Source organism: Cimex lectularius, unplaced genomic scaffold (genome assembly GCF_000648675.2).
Source record: "Cimex lectularius strain Harlan isolate CLEC.00 unplaced genomic scaffold, Clec_2.1 scaffold240, whole genome shotgun sequence".
Lineage (NCBI taxonomy): Eukaryota > Metazoa > Arthropoda > Insecta > Hemiptera > Cimicidae > Cimex > Cimex lectularius.
In genome coordinates this window covers 475928-487929 of record NW_019392905.1, presented here as the reverse complement: position 1 = coordinate 487929, position 12002 = coordinate 475928, and the positions used below count along the sequence as shown (strand labels likewise).

At 35.7% G+C, this 12002-nt stretch overlaps 1 protein-coding gene across 1 annotated transcript in view; it reads left to right on the top strand.

The window, feature by feature from the left end:
• LOC106662555 (MICOS complex subunit Mic60) overlaps nucleotides 1-12002 on the top strand; it is a 50169-nt gene that overhangs the window by 16017 nt on the left and 22150 nt on the right. The gene's annotated exons all lie outside the window — the stretch shown is intronic.

The following is a 12002-nucleotide window of genomic DNA, read 5'->3' as shown; positions in this document are numbered from 1 at the left end:
GTTTATGGTTTTGATTCCTATGAAGTATTTGAGAAACTGAACTACATTTTTATATGACGTACAACACTTTACCTGCATTCTTAGAAACCACCCTTTAAATACTGTCTCAAAATGATATTTGCTTCCCTTCTGTTTACTGGCCCTAGAAATGATATAAAAAAAACCGTTTGGTTAAGCTGGCTCAACCTCTATATTACACTCTCCGTTTGATAGTTCACCTACATTATGGAAGGAAAATTGTTTTTCTGTTAACTAACCAGAGGTCAGTTAGTCTGGAAGAATCTGTCCCGTGTCGCTTCTTCTATCCATTTCTCTTTCTACCCTCATCTGAATCACGGTTTTAAAGTATCTGCGCAAGTGAATTGCTCCTGTCACAATAGTGATGGGCTTTCCAACTCCATTTCATGGATAGAGCGGGTGGTACTGTACAATGCCCCTAGTCTCTCCGTCTCTTCGAGCCAAATTCACTTTATCATCTAAATATTGTAGTTAACTTTTAGTTTACACCTATTTACTCATTTTGCCATGCATTTAATACTTTGTATTTATATTTTTTCTTCAGTACTTATTATTTACGTCTAGTTTGACCAATTAAAATTAAACCATCTTTTATTCTTTAAAATGGAAGTGAGTTGTTATTTTGTGTACGGCTTCATTATTTTGAATGTTTTACCATTATGATTAAGTTTTGATATGGATGGAAACCTTGCAATGCAAGTTTAGCATCAGCCATAATGATTATTTTGAACATCATTCCAGAAGTGCGCATTTGTTTTGCCCTTTCTCACGACCTTCTCAATATCTGCAAATGGACATCATGATCTTTGGATAAAGTACTACGTTCAAATGAGGTATTGATGTTGTTTGGCTTGTCCATAATACAGAATCAGCATTCTTAGCCGGTCTTTATTTTAAAACTGTCAATTTCCCGTTAATGGAAAACTAGATTTGCTTTTGATTTTGCCTCGCCGTAATGGGCACCCGTTGGATTATTTTCGATTAAAGTGTTAATGCGGTTTTTGTTTGCCTTCCGGAGCTTTATTTATTTTCAATCTTCTACTTTAAAACTCGTCAAACCACCTTTCAGATCATAATAAAATTGATTACCATTCAGCAAGAATGGAAAAACAATCAATAAAATATAATTAGTAATACGTAAACAAACAAGTTTACGATATCAGGCGAAAAGATTATTTTCGTAACTTCAACTTTCAAAGTTTGAATACCAACGAGTATAAACTTTTTTCAATATTCTGTAATTTTTTTGAGAATTTATTCCTTGGGTGCGAATTTCTCGAGTGGCTTTCGGTTGATCCTACGACCTCTATATCTTAACTGGAGCTCTTATTCGGCTCAAACTTTGGGATCTTATCAAACGCAAATTCCGACCCCCCGGCTTGAAAACTTTGCGATTGTTTGAAGGCCGAAAGTAGGGAGAGTATCAAGACAGAATCGCTTCTAACAATGGCATACAACTTGAGTTTCGAACGTTGTCAGCGTCTTGATTTAAGGCCTGTTGGTTATGTCGACGAATCAAAGCGTCTTTTTTCGGTTAGAAACAGTGAGCCATATATGAAATTGTCCTGGAAAATATGAGTTTTATCTGGTTGAAATAAATGTATTCATTTTATCTCCAGAAGAAGACATTTGTCTTTTTTGCCTGGGGAGTAAGTCAATTTAATCACAGATTCTTTACATTCGCCCACCCTTTTAACTCTGTTTGAACCCGCTCTTCATTCCGAAACTGGGTCATATTTGAATCACTGTGTGAAATGTGAGCCGGCTCTTTTAGCACGGGGACCCCAGTTGAATTTGTATACGGGATTATCCGTTTCTTCCATTGTCCGAAACTTTTTGTTTTCCATGGTCCTGGGGGCGTATACCTCGACCGTTGGACTGAGTCATTATTTTTTTTATAATGTAGCGGAACTGTATAAACTGACTTTTTCTGGAGTTGACACCTTACCATTTATTTGACCCTTGAAAGTCTGCTAGGGCAAAGAAAAGGCACAATTTCCACGTTTTTACGCTAGCATTTTTTGTAACAAAAGAACAATTTTCAGTATTTTCCGAATATTTAATGCTTCAAAGCAAACCCTAATTCAACAATAATACAAATGGACATAAAATATAATATAAATGATTAGTGATAATGTCTTAAAAAATGTTCCAAAGTTGTATTATTAGTTTGGACGAAACATGGAAGTTCTCTGCTTTTTTTTTTTTTTTTTTTGCCACATCCGTTAATTTTTAAAACCACATTTTCCAATTTTCTCTGTGGTTTTTAGACCTAACACTGTTTTGTAAAATAGTAAAATATAGAATTAAATTCACTAGTTTCGTGGTCCGCTTGACCAACTAATATCTTACAATTAATTAAGGTTTTCAGTTGAGATAAAAAAGTCAATGGCATGAGCGGGATTCGAACCCATGATCTTCGGCTTGATACGCTGCTGCTCTACCACTTGAGCTATCGTGACCTCGATCCACTCGGACACTAACTTCCCATCTCAACCACACTTCGAATCCCGCTCGGGCCATTGACTTTTTTATCTCAACTGAAAACCTTAATTAATTGTAAAATATAGAATTACTTGATTCGATCTGGCGAACCTAACCTAACCCTGTACCGTTTCCTTTGTAAATCAAGTGAGCAAAATAAATTTTCTCCTCAAGTATATTAGGCAGCAAAGGGTAAATTGTTCCCGACGTGGATATTACGGGCAAATGATTATACAAATTAATTATCATCCCATTCGCCCAAGTTTCGCTGATGTGGTCAGGTTGGCTTAACAAGGTCCGCACGAATTTGGAATTATTGAAATCAACCCCATGAATATCGAGGTCGTGATTAAATCACTAATCTGTTCCTATCGATCAATCAATTTAGCCAAATTAGGTCGTTCATCAATCAGTTGGCTAGATGGAAAGCGAAATGGCCATGACAATATTAAAGTAAATATTTGCTGTAGGTTAATCAAATTGAATTTAGCAACATGTATATGATAATTTAACCTCGGTTAATTATTTAATAACAAATACAATTCTGGAGCGATAATCTTACTAATTACATTTGATATTTTTCTGGTTAGAAATATTTTCTATATTTGTGTAATGTGCTACCCAATTCGGTGTATTCCGATTCAATAATTAGGACGTATAATTGCTTACTATACTCCTTATACGCTCTCTTTAAACTCTTGGTTATCAAAAAAATTCATATTTTTTGTAAAGAACAATACTTATAAAATATTTCATGTTCTACTTATTGTATTACAAATTCTACATAAGGAATAGTTTCTATTGTGCGGTGGCTGTTTTACAAACAAAAATGTATGTTTGTTTTGTTTTTCACTCTTTAATTGAAAAAGGGGAATAATATTTTTTCGTCTGTCCTTGATCCACATATTGAGAGCTAGTGTAGGAGAAGAAAAAATAGAAAGCATGAAACTTTTCACATCCGGACACAAGTAATCATTGCTGAATTTTTCCAATTTGGTTTGAATTAAAAAAAAGATAACTGTGATCTTTACCCAACTATCTTTAGGTTACTAAACAGTTGTTCAAAAACTCACAGTTAAAGAGGAGATTTTTTAAAAATAATGTTGGGTTGGTATAAAGTAGTACAATTTCTGGATATTATCAAGATGTTTTTTAGCCAATAACTTATCGTACGTTACGTAGAGTTAGTTTAACTTCGGTTCTTCCCTATATTTTTTTATCGTGGCGTTTTTGAGAAAACTCGAGACAGGTAAACTTTTATTTTTTATCTAGTTTCTCATGAACCAAAAAGTTTTGATCTAACTCTCCAGGATAGCGGGATATGAATACGAGCTTACCTATTTCAAATGGTAAGATACTTATCAACGCATACTTTTTAAAAGGATTCTTAACTCTCAATTCAACGGTGCGAACGGTTTTTAATTTGGAGGAAACGTTATCAAGTAAAAAAACATTTTCGAGGATTGTTATTGGCAAAACTAAATCTTCAGTCCTTTTAAAAAAGATAGTTCCCACTCACAGTAAGCTGCCCTGCAACGATCCGGATTTCGAGCCCTTTAACTCATCATCAGGTTGAAGGACTTCTACAACCACGCGAATCGCACGTCCGAATTGAGCGCCATTAAAAAAACAAAACAAAAAAAACAACTGCTAGTTGGAACGTCGCGCTGCCCGGGGGTATCAGCAGGTTCACTTATGCCACTCATGTCAAGAGACGTGGTTGTAGAAGTCCTTCAACCTGATGATGAGCTAAAGGGCTCGAAATACGGATCGTTGCAGGGCAGCTTACTGTGAGTAGGAACTATCTTTTTGAAAAGGATTGAACACCACACTCACTCCATCATTTATCATTTCTATAAACTAAATCTTCTCCAATCTTTAAGCAGTCACCAATTTGTTTATTTACCTTTTTTATTGATGGTAAATTAATTCTTCATGGTACCGAAAGAAAAATTTCGCAACACTTTCTTCAAATAACGTCGACGAACAGGCTTAACTGAATGTTGCCCATTAAAGTGCGATTCAGCCTAGGGAAAATTTCGGTCCACATTTCCTACAACAGAATCATATCCACATTTTTCTTGTTATGTACGAGATAGTTTTACGATATGCACTGTAAGTAGAACAACGCAAAACTAAACCTTAGTGGCACGATTTTTAAGATGAAGTTAACTGTGGATTAAACGATTTCAATAATGTTTTTTGATTACTTCAAAAGCCTCATGCTTCAACAAAACAATTTTTATTTATGTTTTGTTTGTCAAAATTTAATCCCTTTAAAATTGTATTTGAGGAACGAAACTTGCACCAGGCCGAATCGCGCTTTAATGACCAACTCCAGAGCGTCCTTTTAGTCGATGTTCGTAGAGGAAATTGTTGAAAACTTTTTGAAACTTTGAAACAATTAATTTACTATCAATTTAATGATAAACCGGGAATAGTTTTTGCGAATAACTTGATAACGGTTGCTCCAAATACGTTGAGTTCAGGTTCAAAAAACATATTTAGAAATGTCCATTGGGTATCTCACTGTACTGGAGAATTATTGTATATCAAAACTTTTTGATTCATGAGAAACTAGATTAAGAAAAAAACTTTACTTTTTTGGAGTTTTGCCAAAAACGCCGGAAAAAATAGGGGTGAAGGAAGTTACTCACCCTGTATAATATCAAAGTAGCTTCAAGTGGTGTACTTGCCGATCCAGGAGTCCGGAGAGGAAGGCGTAGCAGTAATGAAAAAAAAAAAAATTGTTTGGATCTTATCATTCTCTCCACGGAATGCCCTAAATCAAGCGAGACTTTTAAGTACCATGAGTCTGACTTGGCATTACAGAGGGTGCTTAATGTCTTAGACATGGCAACCTTGCTTTCGGCTTTAAAATATATTGTTTTGTAAATCAATCAGGGACAACATAGGACATGCAAATAGATAAATGAGTGAACGACAGAAAGATAATCCGCGGGAATTCAAAAGATTTAGTATTTTTAAAACGACCTGATTCCTGAAAGTAAACTACGGCTGTTTTATAAACTTTAAAACCTTACGACCGTTCGGAGTTAAGCATTTATGAAGTATGCTCAGTTTGAATTGTGTATCAGATAGCAGTCGGCTAAAATAGCCAGGTCATGGGCATACAGTCCCAAATTAATCATATTAAAAGAAAGGTTTTATGAAAAATATTTTTATGTTTTAAGTAAATGGATAAATTTCTAGGAGAATGAGTTTGACGTGAACACAAATAAGTTGCCTTTTTTCAGGGTTCAAAATTGCAATTTATGGCTACTTAACTTGTGTAAACAAATTTTCAATTGATAAGCTGGCTATCTGCAGTTTAAATTCACAAAATCCTCTGAAGAAGAGAAAAGGAGAAGAAATTGGAAAGGGAAATGAATTTCTCATTTTCCTCCGTATAAATGGAAAGTCCCAACCTTTTGATCTTAATTTGAACCCCTCACTTTTTCCTCTCGAGAGGAAAGTAGGGTGGTGAAGTTTTTTCCACCCCCGATTTTTGAATGGGTTTTATTCGTTATTCGTCAAAGGCAAGGAGGGAGTTAGCAAGTTTCTTTTAATGATATTACTGCAAAGTTTAACTTTTCTCATCTTTAACGGCACTCGTTAAGTTAGTTATCCCGCTTTGTCGACTGTTTTAGACATTTCCGTTCGTGGCCGACATGCCCAAGAAATGCAAAAGTGGTATTCAGAAATAGCCTCTCGTCCTTAAAAAGAATAAATAATTTTTTGCATATTTCGCATTAAAGTTTGCCAAGTTTACGATCTTTCCCATCGGCGTCACGTTTTTCGCCAGAAGGTCGGACGCTGGAAGTATTGAAGGCGGTGTCGCATAAAGTGAAACTGCAATGGAAGCAGATGTGTCCGAAATGGTGTTCAAATATTAACATCGTGTGATAGCCGATCCCCTTGGCGGGTTCCCTTCGTTCTTCCATCCGGCACGTTATCAGCCCTCGAACCCTTTCCAACTTGAGTCAACATGCATTTACACTAAACTGGCGAAACATCGCGTTACGAAAATGTAAATGAAGGGCATTTATGTTATTCAGCCTCCTCCTCCGTTGAATAATCTATGTAGCATGGTTAACGGAAATATTTAGCACTCTGTAATACAACACTAGGCATAATTTCAAAAATAAACGTCATTTTGATGTTAATAAGCGATACATGAACAACATGATGTAGCATTAAAATAATTACAAATTAAACCTTTTTAACATCAAAAAGAATTTTTCATACGTAATTTTAATATTTCAAAATCAAACTTACATATTTTATTAACTTTTCTAAATAGTTTTTTCTATTTCAAAGTCTATATTTTCATTGTAATGTAAAAAAAAACAGATCTTTCAAATTTTATGTAGGGACATAAATAGTATGGTGTATATTTTTGAGGGTGAAAATTATATGTTTAGATTTTTAGTTCGTTTACCTAAATTCTCCATAGACCGAGCCAGGGTCCAAAGAGCTAGGGTATGGTTTACTAATAGGTATAAGTAGATCTTACAAGGAGACAGGATTGCTTTACTGGCAGCGAAGGTGAAGGTTATTACTTTGTACGGGTGGGTAGGTCAGTCGTATAAAGTAGTGGAGCAAGTGTGTTCCCCTGAGGGACTCCTGCTTGAACAGGTAGGTAAAATGGCCGAATTCCGCCTTAGCAAATTTCCTTGAACTGGTAACGTCCTATAAATTCTGTTGTGAGGACCATGCTATCCAACTCTGTACACACGAGTTGATAAAGTAGAAAATGCAAGGTGCGCGGATTCCTCTATACTTTTGGACAGTCAGCAAATAAGATACTAAATGATTTTAGTTCCAAACTAGTCCTGGAATGCCTGAATCGGCTAATGGTCCTAGGAGAACTCAATACAGTTACCTTGAAATGGATTTAGGGACACGAAGGTGTAGAAAGAAATTGAAGGCTGACAACCTAGCCAAAGAAGGGACAGCTCTGTCACCCAATTTGAGGAAAATTATAGGCCTTTACCTGCCCCACTGTCTTTTAACTAAAACCTAAAAAACAAAGCAGAAACAAAAATATGCTGACTTTGTCAACAGAAACCGGAGACCTCGACACATACCCTTTGTGAATAGAAAGACTAGCTTATATACGGTATAGCCATTTCTTATGTTAGGTATCGAGGAAAGTACTTAGTTTTGGGGGAATAAGTGCACTACACACTCCACGGACGTAATCGTAGGGGTTTCACAATAGACTAACATAGGTCACAGTGGAGTAAAGTTTAGAGGTCCCCCGCTAAAAAGTGAAAAACGAACTATAGCCAGGAATAAACCGAGGAAATAGGTTCAGCTTTAGGTAGGTATCGAGGGCATCTACTACGCGATGCTGTTGGTGAACAGTCGAATAAAAACTCCGGAAGCCGAAGTGGTGTTCGAGAATGGTTTGGTAAGTGTTGCTAAATCATTTTGGAGTTTGAATTTTTCCTGATTTTTCCAAGGATGGAACGTTGTTTTTAGGGAGATGAGTAGTTTTAACTACATGACCCTTTTACAAAAAGTGCTAAAAATCGACATACTTGAAACCTTGAAATGCACAAACACAATAAAAACCGCATGAATACACCAATCAACAACTCCATTTTAAATGGTACAGTTTAAAAAGGAAAAGAATCATCGATCACAAGTTATAATTTTAATTAATTTTCCGGTTGAAAAACCAATAAATTTCACACGTTCAGGTGCAAACATAAAAATCTCAATCACCGTTCTAAAATAAATCGAAATCCCGGAGGAGATAACGGTCTAAAAACTTTGGAATATGGGTCACCTCCTGGATCACGATCGCACGGGGATAATCACCAGGGTTGGCGGTATATCTATTCCGCGTATGGCAAATAAATTTAACCGGATCGGGTAGGTGAAAGCAAGGGGTTTGTTCAGAAGGGGGCTCAACCGTTCACAACTAACAAGGGTGGGCGGAATGTGTGATCCAGTCCCGGGTTTTAATCGACTCAACGATTTTCCCTCTGCCGGATTGAAATGTTGAATAAACATCAATAATTAATGTTAACAGTTATCCAATCTGATCCGTCGCCGTTAAAGGTTAACACGCTTGGGCAACATAATTTTATAACAAACTTATAATTATGCTTTTCCGGTGAGACATATTTACTCACCATTATGCATTCTTTTTACAGGCGATGTTTCCCTATCTTCTAACATGGATTAAACAACACGATAAGATATACAAAACCTCTTTGCGTTTTTTATTTTCTGCTTGCTATGTCGTGTTGAATTGCACGTCCTTGAGTTTTTACTGTTTGTAGTCCGTTTTGATATTTCTAATTGGTATATGTGTTCTGTATGGGTGAGTTTGTCTTAGTCGTACTTCTTTTCATAGAACTTCTTTGAAAATGAAACAGCAGAAAATCAAACATTTACATTTTCTTTACTTGTTTACCAATTAATCTGTTTGATCGGTAAACGCTGCTAAAGGAATGATAGAACTTGAAAGATTTAATAAGTTTTAAATTTCGAAAGATATTTGTTTGTTTCATTTGTCGCCGAGAATCAGATAGATTACATGACATTGCACAAATGGCAAAAAGGAGGGGAAATTCAAAAGGAGGGGTTGAGATGGGAAGTTGGTGTCCGAGTGGATCGAAGTCACGATAGCTTAAGTGGTAGAGCAGCGGTGTATTTAGCGAAAGGTCGTAGGTTCGAATCCCTCTCATGACAATGACTTTTTTAAAAAACCGTTGCGGCCACCGACGCCCCCTGCACTTGGCATTTTTCATGTAATTAATCTTCTTTATGTAATCTTCCGTACATTGTTCTTGCAGTTAGACAAAGTATTAAATTGATTTCTTTTATACATCTGTTTACAACATTAGTTAATTTTAGGGACGAGAATTTAAAAAGAAATTTTTACCCTGCACAACCCTTGTTAATATTTTAGCCAAATCAACTTGTATATGTCTTTGTTTATTTTTCACTGAAAGTATCCATTCCAAGGATTTTTATGCCTTTAGAATAACGGCTTTTTCCCTGGACTAAACGTCGTAAAAATGTGAGAGATTAATTACCTGCCAAGGGTTGAATTTTTTTTCAAAGTGTTAAAAAGAAGGAAATTTCAAAAGTTTACAGGAGTTTCCTGTTGTATTTTTAAACTAAAACCCCCCTCTTATCAACATCAGAGTTTGCATAAAAAAAACAACAACAATATATTAGAATAGCTAGTATAATTATAAGTTTATTTTTGGAAAATTGAGCCACAGGTCAACTGGATAATTATAAAAAGAACAAATGAATATTAAAATCACGTTTTTTCCTTGGGGCCTTAAGTTTTTAGTTGGTTTGCTTTTAATGATCATTATTGTTCTATCAGGCAGCGCGTCTTAACAAAATTAACTCTGTGGCATGAATAACATTTTCAATGACGTATTTTATACTTGTTCCCGTTCTGTTTGGCTGCGTTTACGAATTTACCTTTAGGAATACTGTTCTCCCCTGACGCAGAAATGATTTACCGAAGTCATTACTATAAATAAATAAAGAGGAGTGTATTGTTGGAAAGGCGAGCTTATCTCTGCGTTTCGTGCCGTGCCGAGCCTTCAGGCTCTATTTCGATGACGGTCCCGTCATTACTCGGTGATAGATAACCCTGCCCTCACCATAAATCTTTGCAGATTTACTCTCTTCTGGAGCACTTTTTAGGATCTAGTCAAAGTTGGGGAAATGAGGGCAAATCAATAAAAAAATTGTTTTGCCAAGACAAACTCTTTGCTTTGTTTACTAGGAAAATTGAGGCCATTTGAAGAAGGGTACATCTTTTAACTACGAGGGTGTTAGGTCCTAAGTCGATACCCGAGTAGGGAAATGGCTGTTTCACGGACCCCTTTTATCTATTTTCCCAGCTGAAAAATAAACAATCTCATCTCAGTTCTGTTTAGTTTTCGCGTTATAGTAGTGAATCGGAGATAAGGGAAAACTTATCCGGACGTAAACAGACCGAGTTTCCTGACTTTTTGCGTCTGATTCGTGGTAAATTGTGTGGAAACTGTTTCGTATATAAAATTGCTCTTGTTTTAAGTTCCTTGGACGAATCTCGAAAAGTTTATACACTTAAGAGATATTTTATCTAGAACAGACCAATTTGTTGGGTGGGTTGTGATTAGTTGGGTATCTTTCGAAAGTCTGATCACCATTGATCATCCAAGTCTTTGCCTTGTTTTTTTGCACAACTTTTTGAATGATTCGCTGGTAGTCTGGCCCACACAAAACAGCCGAGAAAGAACTGTCGAATAAAATGGTTATAAGTTCTTCGTCGACAAGAGATGGGTTTTTGTACGAGTGTTAAAATAGCTTAAAATTATTTAGAAAATTTCTTAGCTCCGGTCTTTTCTGAGAAATGGAAGTCCAAATATAAATAAACATAGCCTTACTTATCAAAACTAAATTATTTTTAATAACAATTAAAATAATTCATTAGGACTGGTTGAAGGGTGGGTTTAATTGCTGGAATATACATTGTTTCTATTTCAATGCGACACCCTATTTTCCCGAAAACAAAGGATTGTAGAAAAAAAAAGTTAAACGTTAACCCCATAGTTTTTCCCAAGGATTTAAATAAGTGATCTTAACATTTTGAATGCCAAAAGACAGGTAATGGAGTATTATATTATACTTTATATTTTTAAATGAGACCTGCTAAGTTTGAATACGTATCCAAAAAGTATATTATTTAATAGAAAAAATGACAGTAAGAACAATTAGATATGTATATTGGCTTTTAGTTTTCTCCTTACATTGGCGGTAATCTCCCAAAATATTTATTTTCATTTGAGCAACATGAAAAGTATGAAATCCCCCCTTAGTCCTTCAATTGAAATATCTCCGGAAATACGCTACTAGTTCGATAACGATAGAGACACTCGGCATTCCGTGAATTAGTCTAGATAATTATACTGCTGAAAAGAAGGAAAGTCGTCTTTGTGGCCAACACTTTGTATGAACAGACAGACATCGTTACTGAAGATGTAGAAAAGCCAATCTGTCAGACTTAAACAATTCAATGGACAGACCAAAATTGTAGATTGCAGATTGTAAACGACCAAATTAAAGTGAAAAATCTCACGCTTTATGTATATAGTTTAGTATATTGTTTTTCGTAGTAGATTCTAGGGTTTAGTAGAAGACCAGTATCTATATTTAAATTTGTCGCACAAGTAGTAAAAGAGGTGAAATTACTTAAAATTAATTTTGAACTTTTAACCCTATTAACTTCAAGATAGGGACCTATGTTTTCTTTTATGTTCATTTGTAGTTAGGGTAGGAGGGATAATGTTGGAGGCTTTATAAAGAGGTGTAATTTGACAAAGGCATGTTGGAGACGGGCTGACAGAGTTGTTGGGCGGGAGTTGAAAAGAGGGGGGTTTCTAATGAGCTTAACATGCGCCTCAAAACATTTTCAAGATATCCTCAAATTGAAATTTATGGGTGAAGTGGCAATCCGTCTATTTCCTAGGATG